Raw genomic sequence first — 21,504 nt, forward strand, 5'->3', positions numbered from 1 at the left:
TTTCTTACTATTGGATTAATAATGGATAGGCATCTTATTGACGCCTCTCCGTTATTAACCCGGCTTAATGTCACCTTACAATAGCAAGGTGACATTAACCCCTTATTACCCCATATCCCACCGCTACACGGGAGTGGGAAGAGAGGGGCTAAGTGCCGGAATTGGCGCATCTTACAGATGCGCCATTTCCGGGGTGGCTGCGGACTGGTATTTGTAGCCGGGGGGGGGGGCAATATCCATGGCCCCTCTTTAGGCTATGAATATCAGCCCGCAGCTGTCTGCGTAGCCTTTCTGGCTATAAATATAGGGGGACCCAACGTCATTTTTTTGGGGGGTCCTCCTATTTTAATAGGCAGTAAAGGCGGGCTGATATTCATAGCAGGCTACAAATATTGGCCCCCGGCCATCGGCTTTCCCCCTCTGGGGCCAATATTTGTAGCCTGCTATGAATATCAGCCCGCATTAAAATAGGGGGACCCCTCAAAAAAATGACGTGGGGTCCCCCTCTATTTTATAGCCAGAAAGGCTATGCAGACAGCTGCGGGCTGATATTCATAGCCTAAAGAGGGGCCATGGATATTGCCCCCCCGGCTACAAATACCAGTCCGCAGCCGCCGGATTTCTGCGGACAGGGAGTATATTGGTTGTTTGTTTTTTTCATATTTTTTACAGGTTGACACTGACTTTGGGGATCCAAATGACACGTAATGGTGAGTCTGTAATCTATGTTTAATGTACTGTATGTCTATATGTATGTCATGTATGAATGTACTGTATGTAGTATGTATGTAGTATGTATGTATGTATGTAGTATGTATGCAGTATGTATGTAGTATGTATATATGTATGTAGTATGTATGTAGCATGTATGTAGCATGTATGTAGTATGTATGTATGTAGCATGTATGTAGCATGTATGTATGTATGTAGTATGTAGCATGTATGTAGCATGTATGTAGTATGTAGCATGTATGTAGTATGTATGTATGTATGTAGCATGTATGTAGCATGTATGTATGTAGCATGTATGTAGCATGTATGGAGTATTTTTTTTTTTTTACATTCAACACATTAGCCGGATGATGGGACTATTACTGTCCCATCATTGGCTAATGTGTCAATCACTGTCACTGTAGCAAGCATAGCCCAATGGGACTTGAAGTCCCATCGGACGATGCATGCACAGACACATAGACCCCCGGCAGGCCGTACAGACCCCCCGGCAAGCCGCACAGACTCCGGAGAGGCCGCACAGACCCCCCCGGCAGGCCGTACAGACCCCGGAGAGGCCGCACAGACCCCCCGGCAAGCCACACAGACCCCCCGGCAGGCCGTACAGACCCCCCGGCAGGCCCTACAGACCCTGGAGAGGCAGCACAGACCCCCGGCAGGCCGTACAGACCCACCAGCAGGCACGCACAGACCACCCACGGTCCCGCACAGACCCCGCCCACACAGAGACATGCAGTCTCCGCCCACGCACCGCCCATACTCAATTATACTGCATTTTTGCACTGTGGGAACTTCCGATTCTGGTATCCGATATCGCAAAAATATCGGAACTCGGTATCGGAATTCCGATACAGCAAATATCGGCCGATACCCGATATTTGCAGTATCGGAATGCTCAACACTAATATACATTATACAGCTGATACTGTGATTATATACAGCAGTATCACCTATACTGTATATTGTATATACAGCAGTCTATACACATTATATAGGTGATACAGTGATTATACACAGCCAGTATCACCTATATAATGTATATACAACAGAGTCGCAGTATCACATATATTGTATATTAAGCAGTTGGTATACATTATACAGGTGGTACTGCAAGTGCTGTATATACAGAAAAAAAGTTTCCATATTGGGACTCACCCAGGTCCCTGAGATGGGGGAAGGATGAGGAACTGAGGTGGGTCCATCGTCGGGCGTGCAGTGGAGTGGATCCCTGGCTGGGACGAGTGAGTAGAGCAGGAAACTAAAACAAGATGCTCTTGTAAGCATCAGACAGAAGAGTCCTCGCCACGACGGCCCTTTCAAACTTGTGACTGAAGGCCCTGTGTGCGTGCCCTGTCATGCTTGCACACACTGATAAGGGCCACAGCTGCGCACATGCACGTAGGTACGCGCTGACAAGGGCCACAGGGGCCCTTGTCAGTGCGTGCAAGTGAGAGAGCTCACGCACACAGTGTTAGGGCTAGCGGAACGCACCAAATAATTAGAATAGAGTAAGGTGCTTTCGCAGCCCGGGGTCCACCGTGCAGAGATGGAACCTGCTGCTAAGTAATGACGTACTATATGGCGGTACAATGTGGATACACACACAGGTTAACCTCACCCTGTGTGAAGGAAGCGAACCCTGTTACGTCACAGGGCCGCGGTACCGCACCTAGAGCGCAAGCAAGGAGTCTCAGAACTCAATCCCAAGACACAGGATTTAAGTTCATATAGACCTCTTGCGCTCGACACCGCAACTGAGGTGTCAGAGTGAAGGAAGCAATGCTAATAAAGATGCACGAGAGTGCATGCGGTGCCGCACTGGCAGACGCCACTAACCACCCAGGCTTGGGTCGAGAATTTAGCCGCTGGGCTGTCTGTAAATACACCAAGTTCTTGTGGTCTGTGAACACCTGGAAGGGAAAGCGAGCTCCCTCCAGTAGATGTCTCCACTCTGAGAAAGCCAACTTCTTAGCTAGCAACTCCCTGTCCCCGATGGAATAATTCCTCTCCGGTGGTGAAAAGGTCTTAGAGAAGAAGAAGCAAGGATGCTTCTGACCTTGAGCATCTTTTTGGAAGAGGACTGCTCCAGCACCAACAGATGAGGCATCCACTTCCATAATAAATGGCCTATCTACATCGGGGCGATATAGGATGGGAGCGCTAGCGAAGTGTGACTTAATCGAGAGAAAGGCCTTGGAGACCTCCTCCGACCGCAACTTGGCATTTGCCCCCTTCTCGGTGAGGGCAACCAAGGGAGCTACCTAAGTTGAGAAGTGGGGAATGAACTGGCGATAATTAGGGTTGAGCGACTTTCATTTTTTAAAGATCGAGTCGGGTTTTGTGAAACCCGACTTTGTCCAGAGTCGAGTCGAGTGCAGTCGGCCGATTATCGCTAAAAGTCGGGGATCGACCGAAACACGAAACCCAATGCAAGTCAATGGGGAAGCATAGTCGGCAGTGAGTGGAGGCCAGGAAAACACCTACAGTGCCCATTTTAATGCCAAAAACATCCATTCTTGTTTCTGAAGCTTGTCAATCTTAATTAACTTTATAATAATAGTTGGGCATTGGAAATTGGGTGTCATTTGGCAAAAGTTGTGGGGGGTACGGCTGGTTCAAGGTTTTAGTGGGCCCAGGAATCGTGGACTACGTCACGGCGGTGGAGCAGGGAGAGGTAAGTATTTCAACATTGCAAGTGCTGTAATCCTGAGCAAGCAGGGGGGCACACTTGTTCGCATTGGCACTGGCACAGGGCCCCTCAAAGTACAGCGGTGTGTTTGCACGGCGGGGGCGCCTCCCACCAGCAGTGACACTTTTGCGTACTCTGAGGGGCCCTGTGCCAGTGACGTCGCCAACGAGTATGTCCCCCCCACCTGATGAAGGAACCTGCACTTTCATCTGCACCTTCCTCTTTGTCCCTGTGTAAGGTGGTATAACATGCGGGAAGGGGAACCTTACTTTCAGCAGGGTCAGATTCTGGCTGTGTAGAGTGCAAGGGGAATGTAGTGGTTTAGGTCAATGTACCAGCAGACTCATCTAGCAGTGGCTGAGCAATGGGCAGGATGAGGAGGAAACAGATATAGGGCCAAAGAATAAAGTAGGCTAAATGCAGTTCAAAATTTGTAACAGGACTAAACAGGCGGCATTGCTTTGTTCAGTGGAGTAGCAAACCCAGGAGCAGCAGACACTGTTTTAAGGGCCCAAACACACTAATATGCCAAATGCAGTTTAATATCTGATACTTTAGGCCAAAAGCCTAAGACTGAAGCTCAGCTTTATTCAGTTGAGGGCAAACACCAGGGAGGGGCAGACACCGTTAGTAGGCCGTAACCACCAATTTTTAAAAACACAGCACTTAATGAGAGCCAGAAGGTTGAAGCTCAGCTTTATTCAGTTGAGGACAAACACCAGGCAGGGGCAGACACCGTTAGTAGGCCGTAACCAAAGTTGAAGGCCAAATGCAGTTTAATATCTGATACTATAGGCCGAAAGCCAGAAGGTGGAAGCTCAGCTTTATTCAGTTGAGGTCAACACCAGGGAGCAGCAAACAGAGGTATTATGCCCCAACCAGCACTTAAAAAAAAAAAAAAAATTAGAGCCAGAAGGTTGAAGCTCAGCTTTATTCAGTTGAGGAAAAACACCAGGCAGGGGCAGACACCGTTAGTAGGCCGTAACCAAAGTTGAAGGCCAAATGCAGTTTAATATCTGATACTATAGGCCGAAAGCCAGAAGGTGGAAGCTCCGATTTAGACAGTGGAGGACAATTTGAATTAGGGACTGCAGACAGACTTAGTAGGCTGTCCCCTGTGGACCATGCATCCACCACATTAACGCATTGCGCCGTAATGGACACGTAATCTTCCGTGGCCATGCCTACAGGTCCATGCGTCTGTTGTCAGGTGCACCTTTGTACTCACAGATTGCCAGAGTGCATGGACAATGCGGTCTTTTACATGCTGGTGGAGGGTTGGGATGGCTTTTCTCGCAAAAGAAGTGTCGACTGGTTAGCTTGTAGCGTGGTACAGCGTAGTCCATCATGGCCTTATTAATAGTAAATAAAATATATAACTAGGCTCTATGAACTTTTAAATAGGTTCCAGGGGTACACGGGCAGCATTGGTGTGGTCAGTGGAGGAGTATTGCAAGTAGGGGCCGCAGACAGGCTATCAAAGGCCTAAAATAACAAACAATAGGCAGGCATGGCAGTTTTAAATCGGTTACATGGATACACAGGCAGGCACTCCAGGCAGCATTGTGGTCAGTGGAGGAGTATTGCAAGTAGGGGCCACAGACAGGCTATCAAAGGCCTAAAATAACAAACAATAGGCAGGCATGGCAGTTTTAAATCGGTTACATGGATACACAGGCAGGCACTCCAGGCAGCATTGTGGTCAGTGGAGGAGTATTGCGAGTAGGGGCCGCAGACAGGCTATCAAAGGCCTAAAATAACAAACAATAGGCAGGCATGGCAGTTTTAAATCGGTTACATGGATACACAGGCAGGCACTCCAGGCAGCATTGTGGTCAGTGGAGGAGTATTGCGAGTAGGGGCCGCAGACAGGCTATCAAAGGCCTAAAATAACAAACAATAGGCAGGCATGGCAGTTTTAAATCGGTTACATGGATACAAAGGCAGGCACTCCAGGCAGCATTGTGGTCAGTGGAGGAGTATTGCAAGTAGGGGCCGCAGACAGGCTATCAAAGGCCTAAAATAACAAACAATAGGCAAGCATGGCAGTTTTAAATCGGTTACATGGATACACAGGCAGGCACTCCAGGCAGCATTGTGGTCAGTGGAGGAGTATTGCGAGTAGGGGCCGCAGACAGGCTATCAAAGGCCTAAAATAACAAACAATAGGCAGGCATGGCAGTTTTAAATCGGTTACATGGATACACAGGCAGGCACTCCAGGCGGCATTGTGGTCAGTGGAGGAGTATTGCAAGTAGGGGCCACAGACAGGCTATCAAAGGCCTAAAATAACAAACAATAGGCAGGCATGGCAGTTTTAAATCGGTTACATGGATACACAGGCAGGCACTCCAGGCAGCATTGTGGTCAGTGGAGGAGTATTGCAAGTAGGGGCCGCAGACAGGCTATCAAAGGCCTAAAATAACAAACAATAGGCAGGCATGGCAGTTTTAAATCGGTTACATGGATACACAGGCAGGCACTCCAGGCAGCATTGTGGTCAGTGGAGGAGTTGTCATGTTCTCAATGGCAAGAGAACATAGCATCAGCATATATAGGAACTAGCTCTTGGAAGATGGGAACTGAGCTGACCATGAACTAAACCTAACACACAACTAGCAGTGGCCGGGTAGCATGCCTACGTTGATTCTAGATGCCCAGCACCAGCCGGAGGACTAAATAATGCTAGCAGAGGGAAATATTAGTCCTAGCTCACCTCTAGAGAAATACCCCGAAAGGAGACAGAGGCCCCCCACATGTATTGGCGGTGAATCAAGATGAAATAACAAACGTAGTATGAAAATAGGTTTAGCAAATTTGAGGTCCACTTACTACATAGCAGAAGACAGAAAGGGCACTTTCATGGTCAGCTGAAAACCCTATCAAAACACCATCCAGAAATTACTTTAAAACTCTGGCATTAACTCATAACACCAGAGTGGCAATTCCTGTTCACAAGAGCTTTCCAGACACAGTAACGAAACTACAGCTGTGAACTGGAACAAAATGCAAAAACAAACATGGACAAGAGTCCAACTTATCTAGTAGTTGTCTAGGAGCAGGAACAAGCACAGAGAGGCTTCTGATAACATTGTTGACCGGCAAGCAACTAACAGAGCAGCAAGGTTATATAGCGACTCCCACATCTTGATGGGAACAGGTGAACAGAGAAGATGAAAACACCAGTTCAATTCCACCAGTAACCACCGGGGGAGCCCAGAATCCAAATTCACAACAGTACCCCCCCCTCAAGGAGGGGGCACCGAACCCTCACCAGAACCACCAGGGCGATCAGGATGGGCCCTATGAAAGGCACGAACCAGATCAGAGGCATGAACATCAGATGCATTAACCCAAGAATTATCCTCCTGGCCGTATCCCTTCCACTTGACCAGATACTGGAGTCTCCGTCTGGAAACACGAGAGTCTAAGATTTTCTCCACAACGTACTCCAACTCACCCTCAACCAACACCGGAGCAGGAGGCTCAACGGAAGGCACAACCGGTACCTCATACCTGCGCAATAATGACCGATGAAAAACGTTATGAATAGAAAAGGATGCAGGGAGGTCCAAACGGAAGGAAACAGGGTTAAGAATCTCCAATATCTTATACGGGCCGATGAACCGAGGCTTAAACTTAGGAGAAGAGACCCTCATAGGGACAAAACGAGAAGACAACCACACCAAATCCCCAACACAAAGCCGAGGACCAACACGACGGTGGCGGTTGGCAAAAAGCTGAGTCTTCTCCTGGGACAACCTCAAATTGTCCACCACCTGCCCCCAGATCTGATGCAATCTCTCCACCACAGCATCCACTCCAGGACAATCCGAAGATTCCACCTGACCAGAGGAAAATCGAGGATGAAACCCCGAATTACAGAAAAACGGGGACACCAAAGTGGCAGAGCTGGCCCGATTATTGAGAGCGAACTCTGCCAATGGCAAAAAAGCAACCCAATCATCCTGGTCAGCAGACACAAAACACCTCAGATATGTCTCCAGGGTCTGATTAGTCCGCTCGGTCTGGCCATTCGTCTGAGGATGGAAAGCGGACGAAAAAGACAAATCTATGCCCATCCTAGCACAGAATGCCCGCCAAAATCTAGACACGAATTGGGTCCCTCTGTCAGAAATGATATTCTCAGGAATACCATGCAAACGAACAACATTTTGAAAAAACAGAGGAACCAACTCGGAAGAAGAAGGCAACTTGGGCAGAGGAACCAAATGGACCATCTTAGAGAAACGGTCACACACCACCCAGATGACAGACATCTTCTGAGAAACAGGCAGATCTGAAATAAAATCCATCGAGATGTGCGTCCAAGGCCTCTTAGGAATAGGCAAGGGCAACAATAATCCACTAGCCCGAGAGCAACAAGGCTTGGCCCGAGCACAAACGTCACAAGACTGCACAAAGCCTCGCACATCTCGTGACAGGGAAGGCCACCAGAAGGACCTTGCCACCAAATCCCTGGTACCAAAAATGCCAGGATGACCTGCCAACGCAGAAGAATGAACCTCAGAGATGACTCTACTGGTCCAATCATCAGGAACAAACAGTTTATCAGGTGGGCAACGATCCGGTCTATCTGCCTGAAACTCCTGCAAGGCCCGCCGCAGGTCTGGAGAAACGGCTGACAATACCACTCCATCCTTAAGGATACCTGTGGGCTCAGAGTTACCAGGCGAGTCAGGCTCAAAACTCCTAGAAAGGGCATCCGCCTTAACATTCTTAGAACCCGGTAGGTATGACACCACAAAATTAAACCGAGAGAAAAATAATGACCAGCGCGCCTGTCTAGGATTCAGGCGCCTGGCGGTCTCAAGATAAATCAAGTTTTTGTGGTCAGTCAATACCACCACCTGATGTCTGGCCCCCTCAAGCCAATGGCGCCACTCCTCAAAAGCCCACTTCATGGCCAAAAGCTCCCGATTCCCAACATCATAATTCCGCTCAGCGGGCGAAAATTTACGGGAAAAGAAGGCACAAGGCCTCATCACGGAGCAGTCAGAACTTTTCTGCGACAACACTGCCCCAGCTCCGATCTCAGAAGCGTCGACCTCAACCTGAAAAGGTAGAGCAACATCAGGCTGACGCAACACAGGGGCAGAGGAAAAACGGCGCTTAAGCTCCCGAAAGGCCTCCACAGCGTCAGGGGACCAATCCGCAACATCAGCACCCTTCTTAGTCAAATCGGTTAATGGCTTAGCAATATCCGAAAAACCAGCAATAAATCGACGATAAAAGTTAGCAAAGCCCAAAAATTTCTGAAGACTCTTAAGAGAAGAGGGCTGCGTCCAATCACAAATAGCTTGAACCTTGACAGGATCCATTTCAATGGAAGAGGGAGAAAAAATATATCCCAAAAAGGAAATCCTCTGTACCCCAAAAACACACTTAGAACCCTTCACACACAAAGAATTAGACTGCAAAACCTGGAAAACCCTCCTGACTTGCTGGACATGAGAGTCCCAGTCATCCGAAAAAATCAGGATATCGTCCAGATACACAATCATAAATTTATCCAAATAATCGCGAAAAATATCATGCATAAAGGACTGGAAAACTGACGGAGCATTTGAAAGACCAAAAGGCATCACTAAATACTCAAAGTGGCCCTCGGGCGTATTAAATGCGGTTTTCCACTCATCCCCCTGCCTGATTCGCACCAAATTATACGCCCCACGAAGGTCAATCTTAGAGAACCACTTGGCCCCCTTTATGCGAGCAAACAAATCAGTCAGCAACGGCAATGGGTATTGATATTTTACAGTGATTTTATTCAAAAACCGATAATCGATACATGGTCTCAAAGAGCCGTCTTTTTTTGACACAAAGAAAAAACCGGCTCCTAAGGGAGATGACGATGGACGAATATGTCCCTTTTCCAAGGACTCCTTTATATATTCTCGCATCGCAGCATGTTCAGGCACAGACAGATTAAATAAACGACCCTTTGGGTATTTACTACCCGGGATTAAATCTATGGCACAATCGCACTCTCGGTGCGGAGGTAATGAACCAAGCTTGGATTCTTCAAAGACGTCACGATAGTCAGACAGGAACTCAGGAATTTCAGAGGGAATAGATGATGAAATGGAAACCACAGGTACATCCCCATGAGCCCCCTTACATCCCCAGCTCAACACAGACATAGCTCTCCAGTCGAGGACTGGGTTGTGAGATTGCAGCCAAGGCAATCCTAGCACCAAATCATCATGTAGATTATACAGCACCAGAAAGCGAATAATCTCCTGGTGATCCGGATTAATACGCATAGTTACTTGTGTCCAATATTGTGGTTTATTATTAGCCAATGGGGTGGAGTCAATCCCCTTCAGAGGAATAAGAGTCTCCAAAGGCTCTAAATCATACCCACAGCGTTTGGCAAAGGACCAATCCATAAGACTCAAAGCGGCGCCAGAGTCGACATAGGCGTCCGTGGTAATAGATGACAAAGAGCAAATCAGGGTCACAGATAGAATAAACTTAGACGGTAAGGTGCAAATGGAAACAGATTTATCAAGCTTTTTAGTGCACTTAGAGCATGCTGATATAACATGAGTAGAATCACCACAATAGAAACACAACCCATTTTTCCGTCTAAAATTCTGCCGCTCGCTTCGGGACAGAATTCTATCACACTGCATACTCTCTGGCGACTTCTCAGTGGACACCGCCAGATGGTGCACTGGTTTGCGCTCCCGCAAACGCCTATCGATCTGAATAGCCATTGTCATGGACTCATTCAGACCCGCAGGCACAGGGAACCCCACCATAACATCCTTAATGGCATCAGAGAGACCCTCTCTGAAAGTCGCCGCCAGGGCGCACTCATTCCACTGAGTAAGCACAGACCATTTACGGAATCTTTGACAGTAAATTTCCGCTTCATCTTGCCCCTGAGATAGGGACATCAAAGTTTTTTCTGCCTGAAGCTCCAAATGAGGTTCGTCATAAAGCAACCCCAAGGCCAGAAAAAACGCATCCACACTGAGCAACGCAGGATCCCCTGGTGTCAATGAAAAAGCCCAGTCTTGAGGGTCGCCCCGGAGCAAGGAAATCACAATCCTGACCTGCTGTGCAGGGTCTCCGGCAGAGCGAAATTTCAGGGACAAAAATAATTTGCAATTATTTCGAAAATTCTGAAACCCAGATCTATTCCCCGAGAAAAATTCCGGCAAAGGAATTCTCGGCTCAGATATAGGTGCATGACAAACAAAGTCTTGCAAATTTTGTACCTTCGTGGCGAGATTATTCAAACCTGCAGTTACACTCTGAAGATCCATTACAAACAGGTGGACACAGAGCCATTCAAAGATTAGAAGGAGAAAAAAAAAAAAAATTCTCAGCAGACTTCTTATTTCTCTCCTTTCTCAGCCAAGGATTTTAACCCTTTAGTGGTCCGGTCAAACTGTCATGTTCTCAATGGCAAGAGAACATAGCATCAGCATATATAGGAACTAGCTCTTGGAAGATGGGAACTGAGCTGACCATGAACTAAACCTAACACACAACTAGCAGTGGCCGGGTAGCATGCCTACGTTGATTCTAGATGCCCAGCACCAGCCGGAGGACTAAATAATGCTAGCAGAGGGAAATATTAGTCCTAGCTCACCTCTAGAGAAATACCCCGAAAGGAGACAGAGGCCCCCCACATGTATTGGCGGTGAATCAAGATGAAATAACAAACGTAGTATGAAAATAGGTTTAGCAAATTTGAGGTCCACTTACTACATAGCAGAAGACAGAAAGGGCACTTTCATGGTCAGCTGAAAACCCTATCAAAACACCATCCAGAAATTACTTTAAAACTCTGGCATTAACTCATAACACCAGAGTGGCAATTCCTGTTCACAAGAGCTTTCCAGACACAGTAACGAAACTACAGCTGTGAACTGGAACAAAATGCAAAAACAAACATGGACAAGAGTCCAACTTATCTAGTAGTTGTCTAGGAGCAGGAACAAGCACAGAGAGGCTTCTGATAACATTGTTGACCGGCAAGCAACTAACAGAGCAGCAAGGTTATATAGCGACTCCCACATCTTGATGGGAACAGGTGAACAGAGAAGATGAAAACACCAGTTCAATTCCACCAGTAACCACCGGGGGAGCCCAGAATCCAAATTCACAACAAGGAGTATTGCAAGTAGGGGCCGCAGACAGGCTATCAAAGGCCTAAAATAACAAACAATAGGCAGGCATGGCAGTTTTAAATTGGTTACATGGATACACAGGCAGGCACTCCAGGCAGCATTGTGGTCAGTGGAGGAGTATTGCAAGTAGGGGCCGCAGACAGGCTATCAAAGGCCTAAAATAACAAACAATAGGCAGGCATGGCAGTTTTAAATCGGTTACATGGATACACAGGCAGGCACTCCAGGCAGCATTGTGGTCAGTGGAGGAGTATTGCAAGTAGGGGCCGCAGACAGGCTATCAAAGGCCTAAAATAACAAACAATAGGCAGGCATGTCAGTTTTAAATCGGTTACATGGATACACAGGCAGGCACTCCAGGCAGCATTGTGGTCAGTGGAGGAGTATTGCGAGTAGGGGCCGCAGACAGGCTATCAAAGGCCTAAAATAACAAACAATAGGCAGGCATGGCAGTTTTAAATCGGTTACATGGATACACAGGCAGGCACTCCAGGCAGCATTGTGGTCAGTGGAGGAGTATTGCAAGTAGGGGCCACAGACAGGCTATCAAAGGCCTAAAATAACAAACAATAGGCAGGCATGGCAGTTTTAAATCGGTTACATGGATACACAGGCAGGCACTCCAGGCAGCATTGTGGTCAGTGGAGGAATATTGCAAGTAGGGGCCGCAGACAGGCTATCAAAGGCCTAAAATAACAAACAATAGGCAGGCATGGCAGTTTTAAATCGGTTACATGGATACACAGGCAGGCACTCCAGGCAGCATTGTGGTCAGTGGAGGAGTATTGCGAGTAGGGGCCGCAGACAGGCTATCAAAGGCCTAAAATAACAAACAATAGGCAGGCATGGCAGTTTTATATCGGTTACATGGATACACAGGCAGGCACTCCAGGCTGCATTGTGGTCAGTGGAGGAGTATTGCAAGTAGGGGCCGCAGACAGGCTATCAAAGGCCTAAAATAACAAACAATAGGCAGGCATGGCAGTTTTAAATCGGTTACATGGATACACAGGCAGGCACTCCAGGCAGCATTGTGGTCAGTGGAGGAGTATTGAAAGTAGGGGCCGCAGACAGGCTATCAAAGGCCTAAAATAACAAACAATAGGCAGGCATGTCAGTTTTAAATCGGTTACATGGATACACAGGCAGGCACTCCAGGCAGCATTGTGGTCAGTGGAGGAGTATTGCAAGTAGGGGCCGCAGACAGGCTATCAAAGGCCTAAAATAACAAACAATAGGCAGGCATGCCAGTTTTAAATCGGTTACATGGATACACAGGCAGGCACTCCAGGCAGCATTGTGGTCAGTGGAGGAGTATTGCAAGTAGGGGCCGCAGACAGGCTATCAAAGGCCTAAAATAACAAACAATAGGCAGGCATGGCAGTTTTAAATCGGTTACATGGATACACAGGCAGGCACTCCAGGCAGCATTGTGGTCAGTGGAGGAGTATTGCGAGTAGGGACGGCAGACAGGCTATCAAAGGCCTAAAATAACAAACAATAGGCAGGCATGGCAGTTTTAAATCGGTTACATGGATACACAGGCAGGCAGCATTGTGGTCAGTGGAGGAGTATTGCAAGTAGGGGCCGCAGACAGGCTATCAAAGGCCTAAAATAACAAACAATAGGCAGGCATGGCAGTTTTAAATCGGTTACATGGATACACAGGCAGGCAGCATTGTGGTCAGTGGAGGAGTATTGCAAGTAGGGGCCGCAGACAGGCTATCAAAGGCCTAAAATAACAAACAATAGGCAGGCATGGCAGTTTTAAATCGGTTACATGGATACACAGGCAGGCAGCATTGTGGTCAGTGGAGGAGTATTGCAAGAAGTGTCTGATACAGTTAGTACTCCCAAAAAATAAATAGATGTTAATGTCTCGCAAAACAACTATAAATAAAAAAAAGGGTGGCATGCTTAGGTACAGGGGTGGGCTCATCTGCAGAGTTTATGACAAAGTAATTTGGCAGTAAATTAGTATTTACTGGTGTCAATATAGCACACTGACCCAGACTACTTTAACTAGCATCATAGATGTCAACAAATTGGTATTGTTTGTCAGTGCCAGGCATTGAATGATGTCAGCGCATAGACTAAACATTGGTGGAGCTGTGCGAGATAATTTTGCACATGGTAGAGCACAGTTTGAGCGGGGGGGGAACTCTCTTGTGGCCGGCGGTACCGCCCCAGGGCCCCTCATGTTACAATGGTGTGTCTGACGTTGGGTGCGCACCACCACCGCCAGAGACACTACATTGTACTATGAGGGACCCAGTGGCAGTGCCGTCGACCAAAAGCGGGCACACCCACCTCTTCAGACAAACAGCACTGTAACGGGTGCTTGCGCCAAGTGGCGAGACCACGGCCCCATGGGGGGAGTTTTCCCATTGGGGGAGGTGTAAACATGTCGTATGCTGAACAAACAGCTGCTGCAAATTAACAGATTGGAACACTCAGTAAGACCAGTCCACAAGCAAGCAATTTTTATAGGAAAGCTAGGTGTCAGCCGGGAAAGGTGGGGCAAAATAATTTGAAATCCAGGAGTGGTTCATTTTAATGAAGGTGAGATCATCCACATTTTGGGTAGCCAGACGAGTCCTTTTTTCGGTTAATATTGAACCAGCAGCACTGAATACTCTTTCTGATAGCACACTAGCTGCTGGGCAAGCAAGCTCCTGCAATGCATATTCTGCCAATTCAGGCCAGGTGTCTAATTTGGATGCCCAGTAATCAAATGGGAATGACGGTTGAGGGAGAACATCGATAAGGGATGAAAAATAGTTAGTAACCATACTGGACAAATGTTGTCTCCTGTCACTTTGAATATATGCTGCAGTACCTGTCCTGTCTGCGGTCATTGCGAAATCACTCCACAACCTGGTCAGAAAACCCCTCTGTCCAATGCCACTTCTGATCTGTGCACCTCTAACACCTCTGCCATGTAGCCCCCTGCAGCTTGTGTGAGCACCATCACCGGCGCTGTGTGCTGGGAATGCCTGAATCAAACGGTCTACAAGAGTAGCTTGTTTGGTTGCTAATATTTGTTCGAGGTTCTCATGTGGCATAATATTTTGCAATTTGCCTTTATAGCGAGGGTCAAGGATGCAGGCCAACCAGTAATCATCATCGCTCATCATTTTTATAATGCGTGTGTCCCTTTTGAGGATACGTAAGGCATAATCCGCCATGTGAGCCAAAGTTCCAGTTGTCAAATCTGCGGTTGTGCTGGTTGGAGGGGCAGTTACAGGCAAATCTACGTCACTTGTCTCCCTTAAAAAAACAGAACCCGGCCTTGCAATGCCACTAATTTCTGTTGGCCCAGAAGAAGCTTACTCATTCAAAAAGTACTCATCCCCATCATCCTCCTCGTCCTCCTCCTCCTCTTCGCCCGCTACCGCGTCCTCTACACGGCCCTGACCAGACAATGGCTGACTGTCATCAAGGCTTTCCTCTTCCTCGGCTGCAGACGCCTGCTCCTTTATGTGCGTCAAACTTTGCATCAGCAGATGCATTAGGGGGATGCTCATGCTTATTATGGCGTTGTCTGCACTAACCAGCCGTGTGCATTCCTCAAAACACTGAAGGACTTGACACAGGTCTTGTAGCTTCGACCACTGCACACCTGACAACTCCATGTCTGCCATCCAACTGCCTGCCCGTGTATGTGTATCCTCCCACAAAAACATAACAGCACGCCTCTGTTCGCACAGTCTCTGAAGCATGTGCAGTGTGGAGTTCCACCTTGTTGCAAGGTCGATGATTAGGCGATGCTGGGGAAGGTTCAAAGACTGCTGATAGTTCTGCATACGGCTGGAGTGTACGGGCGAACGGCGGATATGCGAGCAAAGTCTGCGCACTTTGAGGAGCAGGTCGGGTAACCCCGGGTAACTTTTCAGGAAGCACTGCACCACCAGGTTTAAGGTGTGAGCCAGGCAAGGAATGTGTTTCAGTTGGGAAAGGGCTATGGCAGCCATGAAATTCCTTCCGTTATCACTCACAACCTTGCCCGCCTCAAGATGTACAGTGCCCAGCCATGACTGAGTTTCATTCTGCAAGAACTCGGACAGAACTTCCGCGGTGTGTCTGTTGTCGCCCAAACACTTCATTGCCAATACAGCCTGCTGACGCTTGCCACTAGCTGTCCCATAATGGCACACCTGGTGTGCAACAGTGGCAGCTGCGGATGGAGTGGATGTGCGACTGCGGTCTGTGGACGAGCTCTCGCTTCTGCAGGAGAAGGAGGAGGAAGAGGAGGAGGGGGGGCGAACGCCTACAGCCAACTCTTTCCTTGACCGTGGGCTAGGCAGAACTGTCCCAATATTGCTGTCCCCTGTGGACCCTGCATCTACCACATTCACCCAGTGTGCCGTGATGGACACGTAACGTCCCTGGCCATGCCTACTGGTCCATGCATCTGTTGTCAGGTGCACCTTTGTAGTCACAGACTGCCTGAGTGCATGGACGATGCGGTCTTTAACATGCTGTTGGAGGGCTGGGATGGCTTTTCTAGAAAAGAAGTGCCGACTGGGTAGCTCGTAGCGTGGTACAGCGTAGTCCATCAGCGCTTTGAAAGCTTCGCTTTCAACTAACCGGTAGGGCATCATCTCTAATGAGATTAGTCTAGCAATGTGGGCGTTCAAACCCTGTGTACGCGGATGCGAGGATGAGTACTTCCTTTTCCTAACAAGAGTCTCATGTAGGGTGAGCTGGACTGGAGAGCTGGAGATCGTGGAACTAGCGGTGGTGCCGGTGGATATGGGTGAGTGAGAGAGGGTTGGAGATGGTATTCTTGCCGGTGCCCTACATGCAGTGTTTCCTACTACTAACCTGGTGATTCCCTGACTGCTTTGGCCTGGCGACGAAAGCTGCACAGATACTGCAGGTGGCGCGAGAAATGGTGGGCTTACAGGGAGGGAAGGGATGTAGCGTTGCTGACTAGCTTCATTGGCCGAGGGTGCTGCAACCTTTAGGGACGTTTGGTAGTTAGTCCAGGCTTGCAAATGCATGGTGGATAAATGTCTATGCATGCAACTTGTATTTAGACTTTTAAGATTCTGACCTCTGCTTAAGGTAGTTGAACATTTTTGACAGATGACTTTGCGCTGATCATTTGGATGTTGTTTAAAAAAATGCCAGACTGCACTCTTTCTACTATCGGATACCTTTTCAGGCATTGCAGACTGAGCTTCTTTAACTGGATGGCCATGCTGTCCTCCAACTGGTTTTGGTTTTGCCACGCGTTTTTGGCCAGATACGGGCCCAGTAGATGGAACCTGTTGTGATGTTGATGCCTGCTGCGCTCCTCCTCCTCCGCTTCAGAACTACTGCCGCCTGCACCCTGTTCCCCCAATGGCTGCCAATCGGGGTCCACAACTGGGCCATCTATGACCTCCTCTTCTATGTTGTGTGCAATTTCGTCTGTGTCACCGTGTAAGCCGGTGGCATTGCGTTCGTGACGGAGCACCATAGTCTCCGCTGGTTTTGATTCTGCCTCAGTACACTGCGAGGGCAATGTTCTGGTCTGAGTCAAAGGAACAGCATAGTAATCTGGCTGTGGCTGTGCATCTGTGCACTCCATGTCCGATTCAACTTCTAATGGGCATAGCCTGTTAACTGTTTCACTGTGTAACCCAGGAACGGTATGTGTAAAGAGCTCCATGGAGTAACCTGTTGTGTCGACTGACGCATCCTTCACTGTTGTTTTTAGTGAAGGACACAAGGAAGCGACTTGTTCCTGACCGGGAGCATCCACTGACGATGCACTGCTCTGACATTTGGCACTTTCCGAGGAGGAGGCGAAAAAGTTAGAGGCAGAGTCAGCAATGAAAGCCAATACTTGTTCCTCCTGCTCTGGCTTCAAAAGTGGTTTTCCTACTCCCAGAAAAGAGAGCGTTCGAGGCCTTGTGTAGCCAGACAACGAACCTGGCTCAACAACTCGAGACTTAGGTGCTGTACTGCTTTTACCACGACCACCTGATGCTCCACCACCACTACCATCATTACCAGCTGACAATGACCGCCCACGGCCATGACCTCTTCCACTAGACTTCCTCATTGTTTGCAAAACGTAACCAAACTAACGCTATTTGTTATTGTAAAACAACTTATCAGGTGAACTCAAACTTCTGTAGGATTTATATATACCTTTATAGGTGCCTGACACTGAAAGGAAAATCAGGCCCAATGTTACACACTAAGTTTTCTGTGCCCCAATAATTTGAGACAGATGGCACACACAGGACCAGCACTCAAGCAGAAATGCCAATCTTAATCTCCCACTATTTTTTTTTTTTTTTCTGGGAGAATTTACCCTAAAAAAAAAAAAAATGGCCAAGTACTACGCAGTGTTTTCGGTGGCACACAATGAGAGACAGATACCACACACAGCAATGGCACGGAGGCAGACTTGCCAATATTTATCTCCCACTAATTTTTTTTTGGGGAAAAGGGAGAATGTACCCCCCCCAAAAAAAAATGGCCAAGTATTACACAGTGTTTTCGGTGCCACACAATGAGAGACAGATACCACACACAGCAATGGCACGGAGGCAGACTTGCCAATATTTATCTCCCACTAATTTTTTTTGGGGAAAAGGTAAAATTTAGCAAAAAAAAAAAAATGGCCAAGTATTACACAGTGTTTTCGGTGGCACACAATGAGAGACAGGTACCACACACAGCAATGGCACGGAGGCAGACTTGCCAATATTTATCTCCCACTAATTTTTTTTTGTGGAAAAGGGAGAATGTACCCCCTCCCCCCCAAAAAAGGCCCAAGTATTACACAGTGTTTTCGGTGCCACACAATGAGAGACAGATACCACACACAGCAATGGCACGGAGGCAGACTTGCCAATATTTATCTCCCACTAATTTTTTTTTGGGGAAAAGGGAGAATGTACCCAAAAAAAAAAAAAAGGCCAAGTATTACACAGTGTTTTCGGTGCCACACAATGAGAGACAGATACCACACACAGCAATGGCACGGAGGCAGACTTGCCAATATTTATCTCCCACTAATTTTTTTTTTGGAAAGGGAGAATTTAGCAAAAAAAAAAAAATGGCCAAGTATTACACAGTGTTTTTGGTGGCACACAATGAGAGACAGATACCACACACAGCAATGGCACGGAGGCAGACTTGCCAATATTTATCTCCCACTAATTTTTTTTTTGGAAAGGGAGAATTTAGCAAAAAAAAAAAAAATGGCCAAGTATTACACAGTGTTTTCGGTGGCACACAATGAGAGACAGATACCACACACAGCAATGGCACGGAGGCAGACTTGCCAATATTTATCTCCCACTAATTTGTTTTTTTTTGGAAAAGGGAGAATGTACCCCCTCCCCCCCCCAAAAAAATGGCCAAGTATTACACAGTGTTTTCGGTGCCACACAATGAGAGACAGATACCACACACAGCAATGGCACGGAGGCAGACTTGCCAATATTTATCTCCCACTAATTTTTTTTTGTGGAGAAGGGAGAATGTACCCAAAAAAAAAAAAAAGGCCAAGTATTACACAGTGTTTTTGGTGGCACACAATGAGAGACAGATACCACACACAGCAATGGCACGGAGGCAGACTTGCCAATATTTATCTCCCACTATTTTTTTTTTGTGGAGAAGGGAGAATGTACCCCCCCCCCAAAAAAAAAGGCCAAGTATTACACAGTGTTTTCGGTGCCACACAATGAGAGACAGATACCACACACAGCAATGGCACGGAGGCAGAGTTGCCAATATTTATCTCCCACTAATTTTTTTTTGGGGAAAAGGGAGAATGTACCCCCCCCCAAAAAAAAATGGCCAAGTATTACACAGTGTTTTTGGTGCCACACAATGAGAGACAGATACCACACACAGCAATGGCACGGAGGCAGACTTGCCAATATTTATCTCCCACTAATTTTTTTTTGTGGAAAAGAGAGAATGTACCCCCCCCCCAAAAAAAGGTCAAGTATTACACAGTGTTTTCGGTGGCACACAATGAGAGACAGATACCACACACAGCAATGGCACGGAGGCAGACTTGCCAATATTTATCTCCCACTAATTTTTTTTTTGTGGAAAAGGGAGAATGTACCCCAAAACAAAAAAAAAGGCCAAGTATTACACAGTGTTTTCGGTGCCACACAATGAGAGACAGATACCACACACAGCAATGGCACGGAGGCAGACTTGCCAATATTTATCTCCCACTGATTTTTTTTTTGGAAAGGGAGAATTTATCAAAAAAAAAAAATGGCCAAGTATTACACAGTGTTTTTGGTGGCACACAATGAGAGACAGATACCACACACAGCAATGGCACGGAGGCAGACTTGCCAATATTTATCTCCCACTAATTTTTTTTTTGGAAAGGGAGAATTTATCAAAAAAAAAAAAATGGCCAAGTATTACACAGTGTTTTCGGTGGCACACAATGAGAGACAGATACCACACACAGCAATGGCACGGAGGCAGACTTGCCAATATTTATCTCCCACTAATTTTTTTTTATGGAAAAGGGAGAATGTACCCAAAAAAAAAAAAAGGCCAAGTATTACACAGTGTTTTCGGTGCCACACAATGAGAGACAGATACCACACACAGCAATGGCACGGAGGCAGACTTGCCAATATTTATCTCCCACTGATTTTTTTTTTGGAAAGGGAGAATTTATCAAAAAAAAAAAATGGCCAAGTATTACACAGTGTTTTTGGTGGCACACAATGAGAGACAGATACCACACACAGCAATGGCACGGAGGCAGACTTGCCAATATTTATCTCCCACTAATTTTTTTTTTGGAAAGGGAGAATTTAGCAAAAAAAAAAAAAATGGCCAAGTATTACACAGTGTTTTCGGTGGCACACAATGAGAGACAGATACCACACACAGCAATGGCACGGAGGCAGACTTGCCAATATTTATCTCCCACTGATTTTTTTTTTGGAAAGGGAGAATTTATCAAAAAAAAAAAAATGGCCAAGTATTACACAGTGTTTTCGGTGGCACACAATGAGAGACAGATACCACACACAGCAATGGCACGGAGGCAGACTTGCCAATATTTATCTCCCACTAATTTTTTTTTATGGAAAAGGGAGAATGTACCCAAAAAAAAAAAAAGGCCAAGTATTACACAGTGTTTTCGGTGCCACACAATGAGAGACAGATACCACACACAGCAATGGCACGGAGGCAGACTTGCCAATATTTATCTCCCACTAATTTTTTTTTATGGAAAAGGGAGAATGTACCCAAAAAAAAAAAAGGCCCAGTATTACACAGTGTTTTCGGTGCCACACAATGAGAGACAGATACCACACACAGCAATGGCACGGAGGCAGACTTGCCAATATTTATCTCCCACTAATTTTTTTTTTGGAAAATTGAGAATTTACCCTAAAAAAAAAATGGCCAAGTATTACGCAGTGTTTTCGGTGGCACACAATGAGAGACAGATACAACACACAGCAATGGCACGGAGGCAGACTTGCCAATATTTATCTCCCACTAATTTTTTTTTTTGGAAAAGGGAGAATGTACCCCCCCCCAAAAAAAAAAAATGGCAAAGTATTACACAGTGTTTTCGGTGCCACACAATGAGAGACAGATACCACACACAGCAATGGCACGGAAACAGACTTGCCAATATTTATCTCCCACTAATTTTTTTTTGTGGAAAAGGGAGAATGTACCCAAAAAAAAAAAAAATGGCCAAGTATTACACAGTGTTTTCGGTGCCACACAATGAGAGACAGATACCACACACAGCAATGGCACGGAGGCAGACTTGCCAATATTTATCTCCCACTAATTTTTTTTTTGGAAAGGGAGAATTTAGCAAAAAAAAAAAAAATGGCCAAGTATTACACAGTGTTTTCGGTGGCACACAATGAGAGACAGATACCACACACAGCAATGGCA

General features: G+C 46.8%; 1 long non-coding RNA gene across 1 annotated transcript in view; it reads right to left on the minus strand.

The window, feature by feature from the left end:
- Window positions 1-1,958: 1,958 nt before the first annotated feature.
- The window catches only part of LOC143785701 (uncharacterized), a 55,241-nt gene continuing 35,695 nt past the window's right edge, over window positions 1,959-21,504 (minus strand). Inside the window, exon 3 of the long non-coding RNA XR_013218054.1 lies at window positions 1,959-1,990. This is a non-coding gene — a long non-coding RNA (uncharacterized LOC143785701). The remainder of the gene's footprint in view (window positions 1,991-21,504) is intronic.

Source organism: Ranitomeya variabilis, chromosome 7 (genome assembly GCF_051348905.1).
Source record: "Ranitomeya variabilis isolate aRanVar5 chromosome 7, aRanVar5.hap1, whole genome shotgun sequence".
In the NCBI taxonomy this organism is placed as follows: domain Eukaryota; kingdom Metazoa; phylum Chordata; class Amphibia; order Anura; family Dendrobatidae; genus Ranitomeya; species Ranitomeya variabilis.